Source organism: Neofelis nebulosa, chromosome 7 (assembly GCF_028018385.1).
Source record: "Neofelis nebulosa isolate mNeoNeb1 chromosome 7, mNeoNeb1.pri, whole genome shotgun sequence".
NCBI lineage: Eukaryota > Metazoa > Chordata > Mammalia > Carnivora > Felidae > Neofelis > Neofelis nebulosa.
This window is the reverse complement of record NC_080788.1, coordinates 100,373,332-100,385,549: the sequence shown is the minus strand read 5'-3', so window position 1 is coordinate 100,385,549 and position 12,218 is coordinate 100,373,332. Positions and strand designations below refer to the sequence as shown.

The following is a 12,218-nucleotide window of genomic DNA, read 5'->3' as shown; positions in this document are numbered from 1 at the left end:
CTCTCTCTGCCCCTTCCCCCACTCACACTCTCTCTCTCAAAAATAAATAAACATTAAAAAAATCTTTAAAAAGTCCTTCATAGTGACCCAGAAATAAAAATCACACATATATGGTCAATTGATTTATGACAAAGGATGAGAAAGGATGGTCTCTTCAATAAATAGTGCTGGGAAAACTGGATACCTACATGCAAAACAGAGAAACTGGACCACTGTCTAACATCATACACAAAATTCAACTCAAAATGGATTAAAGACTTGAACTTAAGACCTGAAACCATAAAACTCCATAAAGAAAACATAGGGAGGGGATAAGCTCCTTGATCTCAGTATTTGCACAATTTTTTGGATGTGAAAACTAAAACAAACAAGTGGGATTACATCAAACTAAACAGCTTCTTTAGAGCAATGAAAACCATCAGCAAAATGAAAGGGCAACCTAGAGAAGGGAGAAAATATTTGCAAACTACATATCTGATAAGGTGTTAACATCCAAAATATATAAAGAACTCATATGACTCAACAGAAAACACACAATTTAATTAGAAAATAGGCAAAGGACCTGAATAAACATTTTTGCAAAGAAGACATCCAGATGGCCAACAGATACATGAAAAAGTGCTTACCATCACTCATCATCAGGGAAATACAAACCACAATTAGATACCACTTCACACCTGTTAGAGTAACTATTATTTATTTTTTTTAACGTTTATTTATTTTTGAGACAGAGAGAGAGACAGAGCATGAATGGGGGAGGGTCAGAGAGAGGGAGACACAGAATCTGAAACAGGCTCCAGGCTCTGAGCTGTCAGCACAGAGCCCGACGCAGGGCTCGAACTCACAGACCATGAAATCATGACCTGAGCCCAAGTCGGACACTTAACCGACTGAGCCACCCAGGCGCCCCTAGAATAACTATTATAAAACAAGACAAAAAGTAACAAGTGTTGGTGAGAATGTAGAGAAAAGGGAACCCTTCTGCACAGTTGGTGGGAATGCAAACTGGTGCAGACACTGTGGAAAACAGCATAGAGGTTCCTCAGAAAAGTCAAAAATAGAAGTTACCATATGATTCAGAAATTCCACTTTTGGGCATATATCCAAAGGAAATGAAATCAGTATCTTAAAGAGGTATCTTCCCCCTCACACTCACTGCAGCATTATCAACAATAGCCAAGACATGGAAACAACCTAAGTGTCCACCAATGGATGAATGGATAAAGATGTGGTGTATAGATACACAATATAATAGTTAGTCATGAAAAAGGAGGAAATCCTGTCATTTGCAACAACACAGATGAACATAAGTGAAATAAGACAGAGAAAGACAAATACTGTACGATCTCACTGATAACACGGGAGCTAAAAAGAAAAGCCAAACTCAATAGATACAGAGAACAGGCTGGTGGTTGCCAGAGGCAGAGGGTGAGGGAAAACACCGGTGAGGAGGTCAAAAGTTACAAACTTCCAATTATAAAACAAGTAAGTTCTGAGGATGTAATGTACAGCCTGGTGACTATAGCTGACAATACTGTATTATGTATTCAGAGTTGTTAAGGGAGTAGGTCTCAAAAGCTGTAATCAAAAGAAAAAAAATATCTGTAACTGTGTGGTGATGGATGTTAATTAAACTTATCGTGGTGATCACCTCACTATATCTACGTATATTGGTCACTACGTTGACCAATTGATACACCTTAAACGAATTCAGTATTATATGTGAATTAAATCTCAATTAAAAAAATCTTTTAAAGCAAATCCCTGAACTGAAATATACGAGATTTTTTAAATTGTTAGAGTATTTGTTTTTTACCATCTTTTATCTAATTTCTAATTAAATTTCTAATTACCATCTGTTAATTTCTAATCAGTAGTTTCATAAAACCACAACAAAAAAGGGAAACAAAGTTGTCACTCTTCCCTGCCCACACTGTAGCTTAGCAGGGAAAGCACTGACCTCAGGACAAAATCATAAAAACTTTCAGTTAACTAACGATCGCTGGTAAATTTCCATTTAAATATCTTTGCCTCGTTATCTCTGGTTGCTTTTCAAACTGTTAGGTCACTAAAGTCTGCTTTTGAGACAAAGACTATTCCTGCCCCAAAAGTCAGGGGAAATATAAAAAAATGAAATTAGTGATTAAGGATATAAGTTAATTAATGCAATCACTTTGGCTTAATCATTTGAAGTCCAGTTTTTTTTCCTCCAGCACACCTGAAAATACACTATCCCCCAGCTATCAGAATTACCCCGAGATCTGTAATTTTTCAATGATGAATTTATAGCGCTCACATACACGAAGAGAAGAAATAGAATCTGGAGGGCGAGTCATACAAAATTATTATTTGCTGACATATATATGCCAAGTTTTGCATACACATGCTCCTACATATTTTTAAAAGATCGGTTCTCTAATACTAACAATAAAATTTTTGCTCCAACTAAGCAATTTTGATAATTCTTTTGAGACACATTTACCTAATGAATAATCACCTTCTAACCTTATACTCTTTGAACACTAATTTTCTTTTTACCATCTTACCTGTTTTTAAGTGTTCAAGTCAATGACATTAAGTATATTCACATCATGCATCTCCAGACCTTTTTCACCTTAGCAAACTGAACCTCTGTTCCCAACAAAGAACTCCCCATTACCTCCTTCCCCCAGCACCTGGCAGCCAGCTTCCTATTTCCTGTCTCTATGAATTCGACTACTCTAGGTACCTCGAGTTAAGTAGAATCATACAACGTTTGTCTTTTTGTGACTGGCTTAATTCACTTAGCATAATGCCTTCACATTTCGTCCATGTTGTAGCTTGTGCCAACATTTCCCTCTTTTTTTACGCTGAATGATATTCCGCTGAATGGCCGTTGCTAGACCTTGAGATTGCTCTGCCTTCCGGCTATTGTAAATAATGTCATCGTGAACATGAATGTCAATATATGTCGGATTCTCTGCCTTCACGTCTTTGAAAGAAGTAAAGGAATCCCAGAGGTGGAATAATCGATCACGTGGTGATTCTATGCTTTCTTTTTATGGGGAACTGCCGTGAGTTTTCCACAGTGGCCGCATCATTTTACATTCCCCCACAGCAGTTCACGAGGTGAACACTACATTTTAAAGCCATACCTCTGAAAACCTTGTGTAAAAATCATGTGACCTCAAGATGAGCATTTGTATTTTTTTTAATGTTTGTAATGTTTATTTATTTTTGACAGAGAGAGAGAGAGAGAGAGAGAGAGAGAGTGCACGCACATGAATGGGGGAGGGTCAGAGAGAGAGGGAGAGACAGAATCTGAAACAGGCTCCAGGCTCTGAGCTGTCAGCACAGAGCCCGACGCGGGGCTCGAACTCACAGACTGTGAGACCATGACCTGAGCTGATGTTGGACGCTCAACCGACTGAGCCACCCAGGCGCCCCAAGCATTTGTATTTTTATCTGTTCACAGAGATATTCAGAAGAAAAAGTTTGATTCGCAACTGGTGGACTCGGAAGGCAGTTCTGAATGGTATATGCCTACCTGGCTCCTCACTTGCTGGGAGTCTCTTACTCTTCTGACTACTTGAGGGAAGTGGGGGTGGGCAGGTATCTCTCCCTAGCTCTGTAGCCAGAGGGGCATTGCTCAGCAAGTCCTGGTTACCCACTGTCCTAGGTGATGGAGACCTGGCCCCTTCTAGAAGCCTTTTCTGTAGGCTCGTAAGTGTATTCTAGAAGTGGTCTCCAAACAGCACTGCACAGAATGAATCCATTTGCAATTTACTTCATCTTTGATAATCTCATTGGATTCTCCTCTTTTTTCCCTTGTCTAGTCTTCCCATTAATTTCATATTTAGCCTTTTAGTATTTTTGCCAGTACATGTCTGAGGATTCCTCCGGGTTTCCTTCTACCCAGATTTTTCACACCCTCAGCAGGAAGTTCCTCTCTGAAGGGCTTCTAGAAAATGATTACGTTTTGACTGGGATTTGTGAGGTATAATTGTTGTGACCATCAGAAAGGCAAGAGGGGCTTTTATACCTGAAATACATGGTCTGTAGAAGTGACTTTTGTCACTTAGGGTTAGGAAGAGGTGATGGAAGAGATGGAGGTGACACAGAGGTTCGTTCTCATGGGAGGGAGGGGGCTTCTGGAGTTTCGCCCTCATATGGTGCCTGAGGATTCTCCTGTGCATCCTTCTCTAGCTTCTCCTGTATCTTCTCAAAGATCTGTCCTCCAAACAGGACTGTGGCAAGGACTGGGACTTAACAGTGATCATGTGTATGTTTCAACGCTGTCCTCACTGACAGCCACTCCTGAGTCTTCTGTGCTAGATCCCATTCCTCACAGTCTCTAAGAGGTAAGGTGCCCTGACCACTGTTCCTTTTTTTTTTTTTTTAATTTTTTTTAACGTTTATTTATTTTTGAGACAGAGAGAGACAGAGCATGAACGGGGGAGGGGCAGAGAGAGAGGGAGACACAGAATCGGAAACAGGCTCCAGGCTCTGATCTGTCAGCACAGAGCCCGACGTGGGGCTCAAACTCACAGACCGAGAGATCATGACCGGCTGCTTAACTCACTGAGCCACCCAGGCACCCCTGGACCACTGTTCTTGGATCTCTTCTCCGCCCTATTCACTTTCCCTAGGTGATTTCTACCAGCCCCATGCATTGAATAAATCTTTATGCTAATAACTTCCAGGTGTATATATCCCATTTTGTCCTATTCTTAAAACTCTAGATTTGTTTATTCAACTTCTATACAGTTATCTCAAAATGGATATATAAGAAGAATGCTAAATTGAATGTATCTAAAATCAAACTCTTTACTTTTTCCACCCACGTTAATTTTCACCTTCTTCTGTCCTTCCTGGTTCAGTAAATGGCTCCAGCACTTACCGGTACCTCAGGCCAAAGATCTTGTCATCTTTAACTTTTCATTCTCAACTGTTACATCAAATTCAATCTGTAAAATCCTGCCGCTTTTACATCCTAAAGCCTACCGGTTCTCACCTCCTTCAGTGCTAACAGCCTTGCCTGTCACCATCACCTCCTTCCTCACCCGACTGCCCCTCCGCCCCCCCCCCCCCCGCCCGCTTCCATGCTGGCTTCTCTACAGTCTCACCTCACCTCACCACACTAGGGAGGTTTACACGTTAAAGCATTTAACAGGCTGATCTTTCATCACATCACCTCTGTTCTCAAACCTCTAAGCGCGTCTCATTTGACTCCCAGAATAAAACTCAAAGTCTTTGTCATGTCCCGTGGGGCACATGAGGCCCTATGTCATCTATATCTGGCTGCCACGTTCATCTTATCTCACACTGTTTTTGCCCCTGTTCCTCTATTGTATCCACACTGGACATCCAGACCTTCTTCACACACGCACCCAGAATTCCCACCTCAAAATCCTGAACTTTGCTTTCCCCTAAGTCTGGAACACTCTTCCCACCATTTTTACATGGCTCCCTCCCTCCTTGCATACAAGTCTCTGCTCATATGCCACCCTCTCTGAGAAGTCTTTTCTCATGACCTTATGCAGAATCTCAACTTCCCCCCCCCCCCCGCCCCGACCCTGACAATACAGATGGTCATACCATAGAAAATGGCTATCCTTGGGGCGCCTGGGTGGCGCAGTCGGTTAAGCGGCCGACTTCAGCCAGGTCACGATCTCGCGGTCCGTGAGTTTGAGCCCCGCGTCGGGCTCTGGGCTGATGGCTCGGAGCCTGGAGCCTGTTTCCGATTCTGTGTCTCCCTCTCTCTCTGTCCCTCCCCCGTTCATGCTCTGTCTCTCTCTGTCCCAAAAATAAAATAAAAACGTTGAAAAAAAAATTTTTTTAAAAATAAAAAAAAAAAAAAAAAAAGAAAATGGCTATCCTTGTAGGTCAAAATGGTAGAATATTGTCAATTTCAATTGGTCTAACACACACATACATGTTATTATGCTTACCTGTCATCCTTTATATTTTTATGTTTTTACTATTTATTTATTGGCTTATTTTTTCTCCTCCCCGGGAGTGCAAGTATCTTGAAGGCAACAACTCGGATGGCTCACTTCTAGATAGTACCTGAAACAAAGAGGCATCTAGACATCACCATCTGCTGTACACTTCTCTCATCTTTGGCCAAGCCCTTTGATAAATTAAGTGCATTAAACGGCTCTCTGTACAGGCACACTGCCATTTTTGGAGGCTGATCCCTTTCACTCCTTATCAAGAGCCATCCTCTTCTGTTCTCAGATTCTCAGGTTTTTTTTTTTTTAATTTTTTTTTTTAACGTATATTTATTTTTGAGACAGAGAGAGACAGAGCATGAACAGGGTAGGGGCAGAGAGAGAGGGAGACACAGAATCTGAAACAGGCTGCAGGCTCTGAGAGGTCAGCACAGAGCCCGATGCGGGGCTTGAACTCACGGACCGTGAGATCATGACCTGAGCCGAAGTCGGACGCTTAACCGACCGAGCCACCCAGGCGCCCCCAGATTCTCAGTTTTGAGGTCCTGTCATTCCTCTTATACTGTTTTCTCTTTCAGATTGTCTTCTTATAGGATCAGATTGTACTTTCCTCTGAATTTCTGAAAGCTGTGTGCTGACTTTAGGATTCATGTCACAGTCCCCCAAATGGTTTTTTCCAGGCATTTTAACCTCCCCCCCATGTGAAAGATTCCAGCCCCCAGCTTCCTACACTTCTGCTTCAATTACCAGCTCTTTCTCAGAGGTCAGAATTAAATCTAGGAAAGAAGTTCCTTGTGTTTCTTTCTCTTCCTCTGCAAAATGAAATTATCAGCAAGACAAGGTCAAAAATATACTGTATGTTCTGCTTTTAGAGAAATGAGATTTCCAGTTGAAACTCAGTGGCTGGTAAGTTCCCACTACTGCTATGACTTGCAAATGTGTTAATTCTGTGATCTTTTTAGGAACATATTAATCAGAGCTCCATATTATTTAGCTGAGGCTATCATATTCACTTATGTTATGCCAGGTACTTTCCAAACCATTTAACAGTGGATGGAACATCAGTCATCAATATGACAATGTTTAGGACCTACTCCAAGGGATGCACCCAAAGACTATAACTTGAATCTCTAATTATACTTGATTCAGAGTGTTTTTTTGAACGCCACTGTTGATGAAAAAAAAATTAATGATATTTGTTGAAGATGATGAGAGACTTTATTTAGGAACATCATGAATATATGGAGACCACTGCGATGAAATTTCACAGGGAGAGAGATCGGGCTCAACTCTGAACACAGGATGGGCAAGTGGGAATTTATAGCCAAGGAGCACAGTGGGGATCAGTGGATGAAAAATTACTGAGACGAAACATCCAGGGTAAGGGTGGGAGGGTCCAGCTAAAATGACCTAACCAGGTTCTTGCTGAAGACAGGCCAGGGTGATCAGAGATCCGCCGGGGGGATAGTGAAGCATGAGGAACCTGATCAGTTATGAACGGTGGAGGGTTCTGGTTAAACTGACTTAGCATGGTTCTTGCTAAAACCAGGTTTTATAAGGTGGTGCACAGGAGAAAGAGACTGAGTAAAGTTTGATCAAAGTAATGTATTTTTGCCACAAGTGGCGAAAGGGGGTGGGTGAGAATAGCACAGAGTAGGGATCAAGGGCCTGGATTTGGAGTCAGACATACTTGATTTTGAGTACCAGTGTTCTCTGTATTAGGAAAACAGAAACCAAACAAGTAACTTTGACAGAAAAGAATTTAACGGGGAGAATTAGTTAAATGGGTATCGGAGATGCAAAAAGGTAAAGAAGGAAAAAAAAAAAAAAAAAAAAAAGAGGACACTGAGGCACCAGAGGGATAATGACTTTAGGAAGCAGCTTCTTCCCTAGGGCTAGGGGACCAAGAGAAGAAGATGAGGGTATCAGAACCTCGAAGCTCAGAGCAGGGCCCTTTATAATTGGGACCCAGACCTCTGGGAAAGGGGTGCCCATTCACTACCGCTGGTATTTGTGAGGTGCTGGTCTGGGAATGTGGAAAGTTACTGCTGCTGAGGTCAAAACCACAGCTGGGGTGAGGCTGACCATACCAGGAAGCAAACAGGAAGAAGCAGTCCCTACTCCCTTGCCCAGCCTTACAGTCTCCTGCCAGCATGCCAACAGAGCACCTATGACGAAGCAGAAATGCGGTTTGCAGGGTCCCAGACTCAGCACCTTGGAACAGATTGGTTTGGAAACGGAAAGAGATCACCTAGTAACCGGGATAATGGCCTTCAGGACTTAGAGAAGCTCTCTTAGCCTCGATTCCTCTACCCGTGTAACGGGAGGAAATGCCCACCTTCCAGGTTTTGGTAAGGATAAATGACTGGTGAATATAGATTGCCCAGCAAGTGCATCAACAGCAGCTCTACATGTACGTTCCTGACACCCCATCTTCAGCCCCAATCCAGCAGCCAGAGGGGAACCAGGAAAGGTAGAAAGAAAGATGGTAAAGAGGGAAGAAGAGAGGAGATGAGAGAAAGAAGGGGCAGGGGGAGGGGGAGAACGGAAGGCAAGGGCGATGCACCCCAGGCTTGTGTAGCCAAGTCTAGGGGGAGATTTTACACCACCGGAGGGAAGGGCTGAGGCTCTGTGGACCATCCCTGGTCTTCTTGGGCAGGCTTTTCCCATTTGGGACAGATTACGTGCTCCAGGTGCTTTTAATGACTCCCGGGTGTTGTTATGATTTCTGCAAAATCAAGGGAACTAATAAGGGTAGTTGGAGGTATGTGACCATTTTCTAAAATGTGAAGGCCCAGTGGCTTGGCAAAGGATGACAGCAGGAGGTCTTAATGAGTTAGACAACACATTAATCCTGGCTTGTTTCTCCTTTTAACTGTTTTTTTTTTTTTCCTTGTGTGTCTTTGGCTGGCTCTAACAGCTGTTCCAACTGTGTAATTAAGTCATTTCTAAAAGAGCTGAGCAGCTGGGTCAGTACTATATGTTCCAGTGATCATTGGCTGTCAGGCTCAAGCTTAAATTAATATTCTGAACAGTTATTGAATTTCTGCTGCCCCATCTTCATGGAAACCAGCAAGTGGGATGAGACTGCTATTCAGGCTTCTACTTCTATCAACAAATCCAAGGAGGGATAAAATCCAGAGCCAGCCTGCTATGTCCAACAATATTTCTTAGACTAGCTGTTGATGTGAAAAGTAGATAAGACTAAATTTAGTCTGAGGAATTGGAAATGTGGCTGTTCACTGTAGGCTGACAGGACAATCATCACTCCACCACGCTGAGCTGTCTCTCTTTGCCCCTTGGCCTCATTTCCTTCCTGGATAATAAACATAAATTCCTTACAATGCAAAAGGGTTACTTTCTGGAGGTGCAAATTGAAATTTGCTAGCTGTATAAACTTATGAAATTAGTTTTGCTGGTGGAAGAAATCTTAATTAAAGGACTACTTTGAAATAATGGAGAGTAATAAAATACTTTTTGTTATGTTCACCTTGGCACCAGCCACATTCATTTAATGATCTACTTTTCTTATTTAATGGATGGCATTAGATTAGCTTTCCCAACAGTTTCACTTCCAAAAAGTTAATGAAGTCAAAAGCTAAGTATATATAGTAGATCATTAGGTTTTCTGCTTAGAACAACCAATATTTGGGGTGCCTGGGTGGCTCAGTCGGTTAAGCATCCAACTTCAGCTCAGGTCATGATCTTGCGGTTCATGGGTTTGAGCTCCGTGTCAAGCTCTGTGTTGACAGTTCAGAGCCTGGAGCCTGTGTCAGATTCTGTGTCTCCCTCTCTCTGCTCGTGCTCTCTGTGTCTCTCAACAATAAACAAATGTAAAAAAATAAATAAATAAAAAGAACCGCCAATATTCCATAGTTCTTGATTCTGCTTTGTGTTTTGGAACAAGATGAGATTCATTGGAAAAACGAGTCCCTCTTTTTATACTAAATGCTCTATACTAGGAAATCATTTTAATTATCAGAATTGCAGAGGAAACAGCATCTCCTCCAAATAAGTAAATTGCCCAAATATCAGGTGTTTTTTGTGACTTTTCATAAAAAGAATTGAATGAAAATAATAGATTTAATGTATGAGAATCAAAATTTGGGAATGTAAAAATTGATGTGTCACAACCCAGTCTTACCAGGGAGCCAGGGACAGGGTTTTAAGCATTTACTCAAGGCAGTAACAGGAGTAAAATTTAACTTTTTTTTTTTTTAACTTTTTTAAATTTATTTTTGAGACAGAGAGAGACAGAGCATGAATAGGGGAGGGGCAGAGAGAGAGGGAGACACAGAATCTGAAACAGGCTCCAGGCTCTGAGCTGTCAGCACAGAGCCTGACGCGGGGCTCGAACTCACGGACTGTGAGATCATGACCTGAGCCGAAGTCGGATGCTTAGCCGACTGAGCCACCCAGGCGCCCCAAAATTTAACTTTTTATAAAATCATTTTGTTTGCTTGTTTTCTTTTAATTTTTTTAATGTTTGTTTTTTTTTGAGAGAGAGAGACAGAGAGACAGAGCACGAGAGGGGGAGGAACAGAGAGAGAGGGAGACACAGAATCTGAAGCAGGCTCCAGGCTCCGAGCTGTCAGCACAGTGCCTGACATGGGACTCGAACCCACAAACCGCAAGATCATGACCTGAGCTGAAGTTGGATGCTTAACCGACTAAGCCACCCAGGCGCCCCTTGTTTGCTTGTTTTAAGGTGGGACTATACCCACTTCTCTTCCATCAGGCTTCTTAAGGAAAGAGCACAGGATTTGGGTTCAAAGGCCTTGGTTTGCTAGTCAACAGGGACTAGATTTACAATTCCTGCCTGAAACAACCAAAAATCAAAACAAAATAAAACAAAACTCCAAAAAAAAAAAAAAAGAAAGAAAGAAACAATGGTCTTCAAAAATTTAAACACTAGGGAACAAAGGATTGTTACTCTTGAGACGTGATAAAAAGTGAAGTGAGTCTTACAATCTATGTAAAGTCAGTGCTATCCTACATAAAATCTCAGATGTTTTTCTCGTAGAAATCAAAAAGCTGATTCTAAAATATGTATGGAAATGCAAAACAACAAGAATAGTCAAAATAACTTTGAAAAAGAAGAGCAAATTTGGAGGACTTATACAACCTGATTTCAAGACTTATCATAAAGCTGTAGTAATCAGACAGTATGGTATTGGCCTAAAGATAAACAAATAGATCAGTGGGATGGAATGGAGACTGGAGAAATGGGGTTACATATATCTGATATGCAATTGACAATCAAAAAAGGTGCAAAGAAAACTCAACAGAGAAAGGACAGTCTTTTCTATAAATGATGCTGAAAAAATTGGCTATGCATTTGCAAACATACAAACAAATAAGAAATTCAGCACACTCTCACATCATGTAAAAATTAACCCAAATGGATCAGAGGCTCAAATCATAGAACTTCTAGAACACATAGAAAAAAAAAAGAATCTTTGTGATCTGGGGTTAGGCAGGCTTCTTAAATATGATCCATAAAAGACAAAATACGATCCATAAAAGACAAATTTTATAAATTTGACCTCATCAAAATTTAAAAGGTCCACTCTTCAAGAGACATGAAGAAGAGAACGAAAAGACAATCTACAGAGTGAGAAAAGTATCTGAAAAATCACATCTGATACCCAAAATATTTAAAGAATCCTCAAACCTCAATAATTAGCAAATAATCTAATTTTTAAAATGGGCAAAAGATTTGAATAGACACTTCACTAAAGAAGATGTATGAATGGCTAATAAGCACATGAAAAGATACTTAAAGTCATTAGTCATGGAGGAAATGGAAGACCGCAACGAGATCTCACTACATGTGAGAATATATAAAATGGAAAAGACTGACCATAGCAAGTGTTGGCAAAGATGTGGATAAATGAACTCTCATACACTACTGGTATGTAAAACATATAACCACTTTGGAAAACAGTTTAGCTATTTCTTAAAAGTTAAAGTTTTTTTTAGTTAAAGTTAAATAAAGTTAAACTTTATTTCTTAAAGTTATATGATGTACCTATCATATAACCCAGATATTCCATTTCTAGCTATTAACCTAAAAGAAATGAAAGCCTATGTCCACGGCAAGGACTTGTACATTAATGTTTATAACAGCTTTATTCATAATAAACCCGAAATAGAAATAATCTAAATTTCCATCAAAGAATGGATAAATTGTGGTATATCCATACAAAGGGATATGTGTCAACTATAAAAAAATGAACCACTGATGCACACAACATTAATGAATCTCAGGATAAGTGAGATGAA

General features: G+C 40.8%; 1 long non-coding RNA gene across 1 annotated transcript in view; it reads right to left on the bottom strand.

Annotated features, from left to right (window-relative positions):
* The window catches only part of LOC131517210 (uncharacterized), a 71,228-nt gene that overhangs the window by 52,433 nt on the left and 6,577 nt on the right, over nt 1–12,218 (bottom strand). Inside the window, exon 2 of the long non-coding RNA XR_009264459.1 lies at nt 5,931–6,048. This is a non-coding gene — a long non-coding RNA (uncharacterized LOC131517210). The remainder of the gene's footprint in view (nt 1–5,930; nt 6,049–12,218) is intronic.